The sequence below is a fragment of the Helianthus annuus genome, chromosome 17 (assembly GCF_002127325.2).
Source record: "Helianthus annuus cultivar XRQ/B chromosome 17, HanXRQr2.0-SUNRISE, whole genome shotgun sequence".
Taxonomy (NCBI): domain Eukaryota; kingdom Viridiplantae; phylum Streptophyta; class Magnoliopsida; order Asterales; family Asteraceae; genus Helianthus; species Helianthus annuus.
The window spans coordinates 24,484,426-24,500,057 of NC_035449.2; positions in this window are offsets into that span (position 1 = coordinate 24,484,426).

The window sequence follows — 15,632 nt, forward strand, 5'->3', positions numbered from 1 at the left end:
ATAATATCATGCCGAACGGCATGAGTAAACGCAAGCAGGATAAAGGTAGCGTTAAATGCAAAAGAGTAATGAGCCCGGTAATGGGACATAACCAAATAAGAATATATGCAAATCAAATAACAGTAAGCAGTGGATTCGGTATAATCGAACCGAATAAATAAATTTGAAAACAAAAGAAATTGTTGCAAAAAGTGAAAGATTTCACTAAAGACCTTTAAATGGGTCAAAGTAACGGATTCATAAAGAATTCGATAGTATATGAAAGCGATGGATATCGCTAAGTTAACTAAACTAGTGGAAATAACGAGATTACGTTATTTCAAGTTGCACTAAGTCGTATGAGATATGTAGACAATTAGTAACCAAAAAGATGTTACCATACTTTTCTGGTAATACTAACGAATGGTTAAAAGTATAAGTAATGTTTAAAAGATTTCTCGGATCGAATACATCGAGTTTAGACTCAATGAATTATGTAAGAAAAGGTTTCGAGGACGAAACCTCTTTAACGGGGGTAGACTTGTAACACCCCGAAAATGGGATTAGTAATCAAACTCCGTTAATACTGAAAGACGGGTGAAATACCGTTAGTGGTAAAATTTAACCCGAAAATATTAGGATTTAAAGGAATAATCCTAATATTAAATACAACGTGAATAAAAGCTTTTAAGGGAGTAAGTTTATAAGAAGTCCGAGTTAACGGGACTTAAAATAAAACAGGTTATAACTCCCATAACCCACTAAATAACTAGGAATATCAACCTAGTTAGTCTAGTGTTTTAAAATAAAGAGGGAACTTGATGTAGTAACCTTTATAAACATGGGTAAAGTAGAGGGACTAAAATGGTTAAGATGAGAAAATGAGTTTTTATTAATTAAAACTAAAAACACCAAAACACACACCTTTGTGTGTGTTCTGGTCGTACAAAACACAGGAGCCAAGAAGGGCTCTCAAGCTCAAACCCTAACAAGCATAAAATCAACAAATTGAAGGGGTAAATCCAACCTAAATCGAAATCCAAGCACGAATTCATGATCACCTCGATGAAGGGATCATAAGGTATGCCAAATTTCATTATTTAGTTCCATCTTGAATTCTTGGTGAACATATGAAATCGAAAATTTGGCTTGCATGATTAAAGTTTGGATGAATTTAGGATGAAATCATGTCTAGGAGTAAACCCTAGTCAATAACTAGCTGAATTAGTGTTGAAATTATAAAGTTCATGATCATCCATTATGGGTGTTTAAATGGGTTTTGTAGAAACATGATGAACACTAGAACCATGATTGTCAAACTAGTGTTATTTAAACTTTATGAAGTTAATCTTGACATTTAACCATGAATTTGATGATCTTCTAGTAAAAGATGTTGAAATTGGCAAGATAGGTAGCCATAAGTTTGATTGTTAAATTCTATAAAAGAATTCCCATTAGGTGTTTGTTAAAATGCCTAAATGAGAAGTAAAGTGGTGAAATTCAAGTGAAACGCGTAATTGGCAAGCTTGACTAATCACATGAGATATGGGATAAAACGAGTTCTAATCATAATGTTGATTTGTGTAACAACTGTCACTAAAATCAATAATTAGGATAATAATTAGTCAATAAGAAAACCCTAATTGAGACACCGAATAAATTCTGCACTAGCCTTAAAATTTTCAGGACAATCGGAATCAGGATCAGGACCCTAAAACTCAAGGGGGGTAAACCCTAGTTGGACGTTTATCTAAATTAAACGTTGTGTAGATCTGATTGGTCAATTTCATTGACTCAGCTAGGCTAGTCCCACGCGTGGCAACCTATAGTCGGTTTATACCCTTTACGGACCGTAAAGGGTTAGGCTTACGGTCCGTAAGCGTGGCCAATTTCGTGTATAAATAGCAGGCCTTGGGACTGAATCTGGGAACCTAAAACGACGCACAAATTCTGCCTGTACGTCGAGTTAGAGCCATAATACCACAATTAAACACACACAATCACGAAGTGCTGCCGCAATCAGGGTAATAACTCGATCGCTATTACGATTCAACGTCCGATCGATTATAACTATCCAACGATTGTCCGAGTGCTGCTCAAATTGAGCTTCTACTTTGATTATTCGTCGTGATTTCGACTTGAATATCTGAGTGCTGTTCGAATTCGGACTATGCTCTGTTATTCGTTGTGAATCCGATTGAATTATTAAGTATTGCACTTGTTAATCATTGTGAGGGTTTGATCTCGTGAATTGACGTAACTGCTGTATTAAGTTACTAACCTATTGTGTATGCATTATTATTAAATTAGGTTAAATCAAGGCTAATCAGTAGGCTTATGCCTTGCCCGTTAAATCTGCAATGTGAGTCATTCCTCTTTTTATAAACTCTTTTCTCACAGTTTGTGAGTCAACTGTTTTACAAAACTCCAAGTTATTTTCAAAGTTATAATTACAGGGATTAAGTCGTGGTTATCTTGACCGCTGGTTAGTGGGGTATTGTGCACATTACTAATTTCTCACAGTTAGGCAATAAGCCCTAACATGGGTTAGGCTAATAAGACCTAACAGTGACAAAACGTCACTAATTGGGTGACTGGACCCAATAGTGGTATGACCATCGTCACACGGGTGGCAAGACCAGATATTAATTAAGATACTGCCATAGTAATCGCTCTTATGCTGTAATTTATAACTATGTGTCGTTTTTATCAAACTGAATGATTCACTCAGTATTTCCCGCTGACAAAACCTTTTTACAACATGTTTCAGGTGACATACTGTAATTTCAGTACACATGCTACGGAGCACCATCAAGCTTGAAATAGTGGCTCAATTAAATAAACATGTTTGTAAATTAATGAAATTATGAGGTTTACGGGATTTATCCTGAAATGTAAATAAATAATATTCGGGCATTTTTCAAGTTTAAAACGATCCTGTTAAGACTTCCGCTATAAAAATAATTACCACGGGATTTTCTGTCCCGCGGCTCCTGAAACGGGTCAAACCGGGTCGGGGGCCGTGACAGAAAAAGGTGGTATCAGAGCCACTGATCAAGCCACTGATTTAAGCCTGTTAAGTATTTAGAAACTACTTAAAATTTCCAACTGTCATTCTGTGAATATATGTTTTATTATCTGACTAATTGGATATAGTATGAGCAGAACTTTATTTGCTAGCCAATGTAGCAAATAATGCAATTCTTGACCTAAGTTTTAGTACCTTTATTATTCATAGTCTAGAAGTCTTATTCAGTAAGTAAATAAACTTACAAGTAAAACCTAGGGTATTTTAAATTTTAGTTGTTTTGGGTAGTTAAACAGTATGAAATGATATTTCAAAGTTGTTATAACTTCTGACTTAGTAACTATGTTATGTTAAACAGCATGAGTGACTTGTCTGATGCCCTTCAGAATTTAAATCACTATCCAGTAAGAGTAGAAGTTTCCAGAGATTTCAATAGATATATACCAGACATAGAGAAACCTATAGAATTCACCACTGTACCTCTCGAAAAACCCACCCCTAAGAAAATAGAAATCGGGGAAAGCTCTAGGCAAATTGAGGGGTTACCATCCCAGGAAGAATTTGATTTTTCATTGACAGATTATAATTCTATCAAGTCTGTTAATGAAAAACAACTAGTAGAACCAGCGATTCCAAAACCTTCGATCCACTCGCAACCTTTAGGAATAGACGAATGGTTGACTAATGAAATACAGATTCAAAATTATCCCTATAAGCTTTTTCCTCAGTACGATCCAGAACCAAATCCACCAATAAGTAAACGAGAATATAGCTAGACTCCGCCACTTTGACTAAAGAATTAATGAATGTTGGGAATAGGATCCAAGAGATTGAGAAACAGATCTCCTGGAAATACGATCAGAAGCAACGCCATTACTAGAATATTATTTGGCAAAAAGATAGGAGATTTATAAAAATGATTGTATAATAGTAAATAGTAAAATTAGTATGTGTAAAATAAGTAATAGGACGGTTGTATATAGAAGCATAATACCATGAAAATTTTAGAAAATTTACAACTTTTGGCTGTTTACGTAATTATGTGCAATTAAGGGTGACATTGAAATTACTTCTGGTATACTAATTATGTATCTATAAATTAGTTATCCAATGGAAAACACTAATAATGAACCTGTCAACGAGGTCAATCAATCCGAGCAACAATCAGGGGATCAATATATGACTAGGCAGGATATAGAAAATATTGTTGCTCAAGGGATAGCTAACACTATTCCAACAATGATAGCTCAAGGGATAGCCAACGCTATTCCAGCAATCGTTGCTGCTGTTAAAAATCCAATAGAACCACAGCAAATCGTTCCTAGCAAACGTATTTCTGAAAATAACTTCAGTAATAGCGTAAACGGAGGCAATAATCATGTTAATCATGATGAGGAACTAGGACAAGTTCCGCTCTCTAAGAAAAAGAAAGCTGCAACGCCTGGTTGCACTTACAAGGAGTTCCTTGCCTGTAAACCTGTAGAGTTCGCAGGCAATGAAGGGGCAACTGCGGCACTGCGTTGGTTAGAGAAAACCGAGGCAGTGATCAGAATAAGTAAATGTGTTGAGGAAGATAAGGTTATGTACGCTTCGCACCTTTTCAAGGAAGAAGCGTTAGAATGGTGGAATACAGTGTTACAAGGTAAAGGAAGTGACGTGGCCTATGCCATGAGTTGGGAAGAATTTAAGCAAATAATAGAAAGAAAATTTTGTCCCGAATATGAAAAAGAGCAGATGGCGAATAAGTTTTTAAGTCACCGAATGGTAGATGTAGATTGTCGAGGGTATACTTCAAAATTCTTTGAGTATGCCAGAATTGTACCTACTTTGGCTTCGCCAGAACCGGTACTTATCTCTCGCTATATCTGGGGTTTGATTAGTGAGATTCGTGACATTGTCAAAGCTGCGAGACCCCGCACAATTGACGATGCGGTAGAATTAGCTAACACTCTAACTGACGGATTGGTACGCACTCGGGAAGAAAATAGGAGGAAGGATTTAGCCCAGAAAATTTCCCAAGAATTTCATATAGGTACTAGTAACAATTTCAAGAAAAGAGAAAATGGGCGATTTTCCACTATTCCATTTTGCAATACCTGCAAGGGAAAACATTTTGGAAAATGCAGAGGATGCTGCAATTACTGTAAAATTCCAGGACATCAAGAAGAGGATTGCAGGAAAAAGAAGGCTATAACTTGCTACAATTGTGGAGAACCCGGACACTTCAGAACAAGCTGTCCGAAATTAGGCAATCCAGCTAACGAAAAGACTGCAGAAGGGAATACCAAGAAAAATGCAAGAGCTTTTCAATTAACTACTCAGGAAGCTGAACTAATTCCTGACATCATAGTTGGTACGTTTTAGTTCACTAACGTTTATGCAAGTATTATTTGACTCTGGTACAAACCAAAGTTTTATAAATACTTCATTCTGTCAAGCCCTTAACCAAACTTAGACAGACTTTTACAGTTTAAACAACAGATAGGAATTTCGTTAAGACTAAATAAGATGTTGCGAGAAGCAAAGATAAAATTAGGATATACATTTCTGCAAAACTTGTTACTAATTAATTCAGCCGGATTTGATGTTGCATTAGGAATAGATTGGTTAATAGCCAACTATGCTTGAGTTCTTTTGATCTAGGTTCCGTAGAGATCCATACACTGCAAGAAAATTTGTAATAATAACCAGAGATAAACCACAAAAGTTACTGAAATTAACATCAGTAATGAAGCTGGCCAGTTCTTTACAGAAACTAGGAATAATATATATAGTATCAATAGTTGCTGATACCAAAAGATAAGAAAAAAGAAGACATTCCGATTATATCGGAATATCTTGACATTTTCCCCAAAACCTACCAGGATTACCACCGAATAGCAGAGTAGAACTTAGAATTTATCTAAATCCATGAACTATACCGATAACAAAGGCACCCTATCAATTAGCATTCACTAAAATGTTAAGAATTAAAGAAACAATTAGATAAATTATTAAGTAAAGGATTTATACGACCAAGTTCCTCCATGTGGAAATACTTCAGTATCGTTTATGAAGAAAAAGGAAATCCTAAGTGACTGCGACTGTCATATTTAGTATCACGAAGGAAAGGTTGAAGACAGCTAGAAAAGTGATACAAATAAATTAACGAAAGCCATTGAAGTTCGTGGAGACAAAATGCTGTCAAAAGTATTTCCTTGGAAAGGAATTTATAAATTCGGTAAGGAAAGAAGCTAAGTCTAAAATGCGTAGAACCATTCTCAGTGATCCAACAAAAAGAACCAGTAGCTTATCGTTTACAACTACCAGAAGAGTAACAGGAGTACATGATGTGTTTCATGTATCCAATCTCAAGAAATGTCTATCAGACGAATCCCTGGTAGTACCTCTTCAAGATATAGAGGTAAATGAAAATTTTAAATGGTAAGGAAACCATTACAAATAAAAAGACCGGAAGATCAAGTTTCTCAAACACAAACAATCAAGTACTAGTAAAAGTCAAAAAATCCAGGAGAAAACCAGAATATACCTGGAAACTAAAATCAGAAATAAGGTGAAAATACCCTCATCTATTTCAGTAAATCTCGAGGACGAGATTTTTCGTAAGGTGGGGAGGATGTAACAACTGTCACTAAAATCAATAATTAGGATAATAATTAGTCAATAAGAAAACCCTAATTGAGACACCCAATAAATTCTGCACTAGCCTTAAAATTTTCAGGACAATCGGAATCAGGATCAGGACCCCTAAAACTCAAGGGGGGTAAACCCTAGTTGGACGTTTATCTAAATTAAACGTTGTGTAGATCTGATTGGTCAATTTCATTGACTCGGCTAGGCTAGTCCCACGCGTGGCAACCTATAGTCGGTTTATACCCTTTACGGACCGTAAAGGGTTAGGCTTACGGTCCGTAAGCGTGGCCAATTTCGTGTATAAATAGCAGGCCTTGGGACTGAATCTGGGAACCTAAAACGACGCACAAATTCTGCCTGTACGTCGAGTTAGAGCCATAATACCACAATTAAACACACACAATCACGAAGTGCTGCCGCAATCAGGGTAATAACTCGATCGCTATTACGATTCAACGTCCGATCGATTATAACTATCCAACGATTGTCCGAGTGCTGCTCAAATTGAGCTTCTACTTTGATTATTCGTCGTGATTTCGACTTGAATATCTGAGTGCTGTTCGAATTCGGACTATGCTCTGTTATTCGTTGTGAATCCGATTGAATTATTAAGTATTGCACTTGTTAATCATTGTGAGGGTTTGATCTCGTGAATTGACGTAACTGCTGTATTAAGTTACTAACCTATTGTGTGTACATTATTATTAAATTAGGTTAAATCAAGGCTAATCAGTAGGCTTATGCCTTGCCCGTTAAATCTGCAATGTGAGTCATTCCTCTTTTTATAAACTCTTTTCTCACAGTTTGTGAGTCAACTGTTTTACAAAACTCTAAGTTATTTTCAAAGTTATAATTACAGGGATTAAGTCGTGGTTATCTTGACCGCTGGTTAGTGGGGTATTGTGCACATTACTAATTTCTCACAGTTAGGCAATAAGCCCTAACATGGGTTAGGCTAATAAGACCTAACAGTGACAAAACGTCACTAATTGGGTGACTGGAACCAATAGTGGTATGACCATCGTCACACGGGTGGCAAGACCAGATATTAATTAAGATACTGCCATAGTAATCGCTCTTATGCTGTAATTTATAACTATGTGTCGTTTTTATCAAACTGAATGATTCACTCAGTATTTCCCGCTGACAAAACCTTTTTACAACATGTTTCAGGTGACATACTGTAATTTCAGTACACGTGCTACGGAGCACCATCAAGCTTGAAATAGTGGCTCAATTAAATAAACATGTTTGTAAAATAATGAAATTATGAGGTTTACGGGATTTATCCTGAAATGTAAATAAATAATATTCGGGCATTTTTCAAGTTTAAAACGATCCTGTTAAGACTTCCGCTATAAAAATAATTACCACGGGATTTTCTGTCCCGCGGCTCCTGAAACGGGTCAAACCGGGTCGGGGGCCGTGACAATTTGCCTTAATCGTGCATATTATATGATTAAAGGTAGTTGACTTTAGAAAGTCGAACTAACCTATGATGAAGTCGAATGGAAGTTTCGACATAAAGTCCGTAAGATGAACTAGTCATAATAATGATGACTAATCTAACCATCTCACGAACGGGTCAAAATTTGGTAAAACGGGTAATAAGCCAAAGATTTAAAAGTCTTAAATTTTTGTTAATCCGGATGTCGGATTTTAACTCCATATGATGGAGAATTAAATTACAGACGCGTAGGAAAAAGAATCGTGTAAAACGGATTAAAAACGAGAGAGTTATGTCCGTTTCGGTAAGAACTAATGAAAAATAGACGTGCAGAGTTGACACGGGCGGGTGACTTTTTGACACGGCCGGGTGGCTGGGCTGTGAAAAATATATGTTAACTGACACGCCGGGTGACTTTTTGACACGGCCAGGTGAAGGGGCTGAAAACAAAACAAAAATAATTTCTTGTTTTGTTACGTTAAGCATGGAACTTGTTTATACTCGATTATTAAAGTGTCAAAACTAATTATATACATGGTTTTGACCGTAGGTGAAGATGGACCTAATCCGGATGAAGATCAAGCGGGAAGCAAGAACCGAACACACGTTAAATGAAGCTTCCGCGTCAAATCTTGATTTGTGTTGATATAAGTGAATTATGTAAACACTTATAAATTGTTTTTGAAATGTTGTAATCATTTGGGAATGTTGGTATAACAAGTTTTGTAAAGACACATTTTAGCATAAAAATTTGTATCTTTTATTAAAATATTAATAAAACCAGACGGGCGTTACATGTAACAACCCGCACGTCCGTGCGTTGTTACCATTCATTTCACTCGTTACGCCTAGCACCAGAGATTCGGATCATAATGTAGCATATCGCATACATCGTTATCTCGCAGTATCTTCGCATATTACGCATACTTTATCGCTATAACATATCGCATCACACACACCAACACTCACGATGAAGTTGAGTGAGGACCTATTCTACCCTCCTCGATGGCCGTGAAGCGTCGTAGAGTAACGCATATTCGAAACGAAACCCGGTTATTGTATGTCAACTTTGAAATATGGATATTTATACGACCCTATGTGACTAATTATACTAAATATATGAATGTGGGTATGAAAAGGTGTGACCAAACTATCGCAATGCTTAACGATCAAAACGGAACATCGAAACGTAATTCGCCGGAGACCCCGATCGAGTGACTGATCGATCGGATGGCCAACCTATCAGATTGCCACCCGATCGGATTGCCGCCCAATTGGACAGCCACCCGATCGGATTGCCACCCGATCCCTGGCACTCCCTCACCTTCTCTCCTCTTCACCTATAAATAACACTTTTCACATCACATGAACAGTGATGTGACAACTCCCACTCGACCAGCACGTTTTGGGACTATTTTCTCTCGATTTCTCGCGATTCTTGTAAGTTTCTACCTCAAATCTTGTACTTCTATGATCTACACACACTTCTTCATCTTTTTCTCTTTTGAATCTTAACTTTTAACCGTGAAATCAATGGATTTGAGGAGTTCTAGGATGATGTCATCATGGAGTTCTTATGAACTTCAAATATTGGCTTCATTCCACCAAGAACCACTCAAATCTGAAGGATTTCCACAAGATTAAACAACATTTTCGCATAGATCTACACATAATCATGAATAAAAGAATTGAAAGATGGTTTCCAACTTTCTTTCAACTCTTTTACATTCAATGCACTCAAAACCGATAGAATCAGAGCTCATTCTGATCCTCTACTCTTGCTTAGTGAGGTGTCAGCTCAAGATCTGAATTCTATCTACGAGACAATCGGTCTCGGGTTAAACACGAACCATCGTCTCAAACAGCTGACCGACCGGACTAGGGTGATTCCAGCCCGATCGGTTCACCTGGGCGTTGATAGAGTTCTGTTGTTTGGCACGTTGTCATACCGTCTCAAGAAAACCGTAAAACTTTTAAAACAGTCAAGTGTCAAAGACGATCAGGTCGTTGGGATGGATTACCGTCCGATCAGATTGCCATTCGATCGGATTGCCACCCGATCGGACAGCCGTCCGATCGGCTTGCACTTGGTCCCACACTTAAATTATATTTCAACTCCTCAAGAGTTTTGAACATCAAACGGATTGCCGTCCGATCGGAATGCCACCCGATCGAACGACCATCCGACCTTGTGATGTTTTGAACTTCATCTCCTAAACAATTTTCAACGTATTCAATACATAGCCAGTTCCAAACGGATTGCCACCCGATCGGATTGCAATCCGATCGAGTGACAAACTGTTGTGAACTTGTTCTCACTAAATGTCCTACTAATCGGATCGTCACCCGATCGAGCCGCCGTTCGATCGATCGACCTGAAAGGTAGAGATGCTTCTTTGGTTGCAGAATGCTACAACGAAAACTTCAAAAAGGCAAACCATCATACACAAACACATGCATACCAAAAGAGGTGACAATCCAATCGAATGGCCATCCGATCGGATGACCATCCGAACGGATTGCCACCCGATCGACTGGCCATCTGATCGGGTTGCCATTCGACACTCAGTCGCATCTCATCGTTTAACGCACTGATCGACGGTTACGCTATCAATCTGTAATCAGGCTAATCTCAGACGTGCTCCCTTCAATCTAACCAAGTTGTGTTTACTTGTTGAACACCGACTGTGAGTATACTCGAACCCTTTTTTTATCGCATTTTGGGTGTAACATACGTTCCTATCAATCAAAGTATCAAAACGAATTATACAATCAAACTATATATCACTTGCGAATAACTGTTATACATATTTACACGTGATGCTAGTTACATATGTGATAGGACTTATACTCGCGAGGTCCCGCCTTAACTAGTATAGTACTATAGAACCCGACGGGGTCTAGTTAGGATGAATAGCAATCGCAATCGCAGCTCGAGTGACTTAGCTGGTAGTATCTTTCTTATATGCATGTATGTTGAGGTATCTCGTTTATGTGTATGGTAATTCGCATCACTTTTTATCTATTTACGCATTGCTATCAAAACTTGTAAACTCGCCAATACTTTTGTATTGACGTTGTTTTAATGTATGTTGCAGGTTTAGTCGTAGTCTACATCAAATCAAGCTAGGAAGTCTAGAAACACACCTAAAATCTAGGTTGTCGGATTTGTATTGTTTGGGAGAACATGAAATTCATGACAGCTTACATGATTGTAATTATTTATTAGTATGGGATAATGAACGCATTAAATACTGTCGCAATGTAGTTGTTATGGATTCTCTTGAGCAATCTGATCCGCCTAGTGCCGCGCCCCGATGATTCCGCCATCGGTTAGGGTGTGATAGACAACCCACTCTCTGAGGATAACATGTGTGCCTGCAACATTGTAATCCTAACATATGTACGTATAGTAACCACTAACACCCAATATGTGCAAACAAAGGCAATTTATCATGTAATCATGTATCCTTGTTATTTCTCATGAAATCTTTCTATCCTTCCTAGTCTCCAAGACAAAACCACCTAGTCTCCCAGACTAAACCAACTAGTCTCCCAGATAGGGATGGCAATGGGTCGGGTTCGGGTCGGGTATTGGTAATCCCATACCCGTGCCCGGTTATAAAATCGTGTCCCATACCCGACCCAATACCCGTCGGGTATTTGTCGGGTAATTACCCGTCGAGTATCGGGTATACCCGCGGGTATCGGGTTTACCCATTAATTTGTTAAAAGATATACGTTGAGATTTCTAAATACATTTTTTTACTATTGTAATTATTATATTATTTTATTTATACAACAACTATTATAAATTAAAAATGTACATTACATACATATAAGTTTTATCATAAATTAATAATAACTTTATAATACTTATACACTTACATGCATATACTTCACAACATACAAAATATAAATACTATTATCAAATGCATATACTAAAAGAAAATTTATTTTTTCACATTATGAACATACTAAAATAAATCACTAATAGACAAGGGTTAATGGGAAATAAAAGTATAAATTAAAAAAAAATCGGGTATATGATCGGGTATATAGTTCGGGTAAACGGGTATATGGTTTCGGGTAATCGGGTCGGGTATCACCTAATCCCATACCCGACCCATACCCGCGAAAATTTTTAAAATTAATCCCATACCCGGCCCAATACCCGTCGGGTATCGGGTATACCCGTCCCATTTGTGTCGGGTTTCGGGTATACCCGTCGGGCTCGGGTATTTTTGCCATCCCTACTCCCAGACTAAACCAACCAGTCTCCCAGACTAAACTACCTAGTCTCCCAGACTAAACCAACCAGTCTCCTAGATTAAACCACCTAGTCTCCCAGACTAGACCACACATGCAAACCTTGCAATCGTGTTTCTTGTCTTTCCTTTTGTAAAAATGTTTGTTTCTCTGGATCTGGGCGTTTTGTGTATGTAATGAAAACATGTCGTAAAAATATTTTCGTGAGAGCCCTAATGATTGTAGTCTAGACTCGAGGAGGAATCCTAGTTCGCTACAATTGAAGCTCTGTTACCAAACTGTCACACCCTGACTTTTGCGGAAGCGTGATTTGGTGTAACTTGCTTAATATCATTGCATTCAACCATAAAAAACAACAATATGATTATACCAAGATGTTCATCCATATATAGTTTTCAAAATAATACAACCGTCATTGTTTAACATCAAACTAAGACTTCAAATTTAGATCTCATGACAACTAAAGCTTAAAGTTCCATGCTGGACTTCACAAAAGACACTAATAAAAGCGAGCTTTGGAACCATGTATTCTATCAAGGATAAATTACATGACTCAAACCCTTCAGTACTGGATAAGATCTTTTATTAAAAACACAACTTGAAATCTTGAACGCCCGCCAGATCCATAACCACTTTCCTGAAATACATGTAGTTTGAAAACATCAACAAAAGTTGAGCGAGTTCATGTGTTTTGTATGTGTGCGCGAACATCTTTGAAAACATTTGTAAGTATGTATGTATGTACTTTGTAAACTGGTATGAAGCAACAAGAAAACAGATCAATTAATGTGTAGCTAATACATTAATATACGTGACATGGTGCAGGAAGGCTCAAACCTAGCAAATTTTGTCTCCAACAATAAGACATAGTCACCACATGGTCCACTCGGCGGACGCATGGGTGGGGCTCGCTACACCCAAATAGATCTATCACTCATGTCCCTCGGTACTACTACGAGGATTAATGGTCTTAAGAGTGCGCCTACCCATTCACATGATCTAACAATATTTTTCCTTAGCTAACCATACAAATTGTAATTGTTTGTAAACATTTAGTAACATGTACTTCTCCCCCGAAGTTATAAAACTAAAAACAGTTAAAATAAAAGGGGGAACATGAACTCACAGTTTTGCGTTCTTCGTATCCAACTGTAACTCAAAGTTTCCTCTGGTGTACACGACTACCTACAACGTAATGTGGTCTATTAGACGAACGGGTCGTGCCTTGACTTAGTATTAATTAGTGTCTTCATCATTATTCTAAGTTATATAATTATTGGTTAAAATAATAAATATTTTAACTTAAATTATATTTATTAAACTTTTGGAATAATAGTTAAAACAATATATATTTTAACTTGATACTTTTCAAGTATTTTTTTACATGTATTTCCTTTCCAAGGATGGGTGTACTTGTATCCGTATTCTTATTCTTGTATATTTTTGCCATGTATTGATGTCGTATCCCGGTGTGTATATCTATATACGAAAATACGTATTTCTTGTAATTATTAAGTATCCTTATACTTAATTTTGTATAAATTTTTCCGGAATAATATCTTTAACAGAAATTTATCAATATATATTTCCAAAATATATATTTTAAGAATATTACTTAGAAAAATTATTTGTAATTTTCCCTTGGCAAAAATATTTGTATTTTCATATAAGTTCCAAAAATAATATATTTTCAATTCTAACTTGGAAAATATACATAAACTCATTTTTCTCCCAAAAATAATATGTTTGATGTCTATTGGTGAAAATATATACTTCTTTCAAAAATAACACGTCTTCTAATAATTCCAAGAAAATATATATTTTTACTTGCCCAAAGATAATATATTTCCTTCTTGTCTAAAATATGAAATATTTTGTAGTAATCATGAAAATCCCATTTTCATTCCCTTGATGTCCAAAATATTATTTACCAAAATGTACACATGAATAATATTTCCGGAAGATTTTGTAAGTTATATTACCTTGTTCGGTTTGTCCAATATTTTGGGTATAATTTATATATTCATTCTCTTGGAATTTTGGTAATATTTTGGATTGTAATTTCTTGGTATTTTGATGAGTTATATTATTTCATGTCCTAAAATAATATAACTAATACACAAAATATGCAAATAATCACACACATGGTGTTATCTAAATATATAATTTCCCAAATACATATTTAGTCACTTTTATTTATAAAAACCAACCTCCAATATTTATAATTTTTGTAACAAAAATTATGGCAAACTTTATGTGAAAATCCATGGTTTAAAATACACTTGTAAATATTTGTTTAAGAATATTTTTCTGAGTGATTACTTTTTAGAAAAAAATTGCCATAGTTTTCCCTAAAAAAGGAGGTTTCCATACCTTCAAGGTATATCATTTTCTTTTGTAAATCAACACAATCAATCCACAATCTACAATAATTAACCTAAACTTACCAATTTTGCCAAAAACAGCCATAAACTTCTACTTCATGAACTTGAAAATTTATAAAAATTTGTAGTAACTTAGTAGTGTTTTTAGTAAGTTTTGTTACCCTTTAAAGTGTGATTGATTCTTTAAAAACCTCATTTTTAAAGGAATTGGATCTTCACAACTTATAATCATATTTTTTCAAAAATGTTTCTTCTTTGATTTTTCTTGTTACATAAGTGTTTCTACACTTTATTAACCACCAAAATGAGGGTTATTTATTTAAGAACCAAGATTTAGTAAAACTTGTATTTTTAACTTGGTTTCTTGAAAAATCATTCTTGAAATATTAGATTTACAAGACTTACAACTCACTTTAATCATCACTTTACAAGAAAGCAATATATTCTTTCAAGTTCATGCTTTTTGTGAGGATGATTCATTAAACTCAAAGATGTTCATCCTCTCATCTTGCTAGATTATGTTTTTAATCATGATCTAGCAAGATCATATGATGATCTACATCATTTTCATAAGCAAACAATGATCAACAAGAAAATCAACACATAAACAACATGATTTCTTTAAGATTTAAGCTTATGTTCATGTTTCTTTCTCTTGATTCTTAGTGTTCTTTGAGTTTATCATCATATATCCTTCTTTAACCATTTAAACAAGATGTAAAATGGAAAGTATAGTGTTCTTATTACTAGCACAAGGCTAGGGATGATCAAGAGAAGAAATGAAGTGGATAAAACGTCACACCCCCAAAATCCACATGCGGAGTATCACCGCAGGAGGCGTGACTGACCAGGATCTAGCCACCAATCATATTGAGCAATGTAATTAATAAAT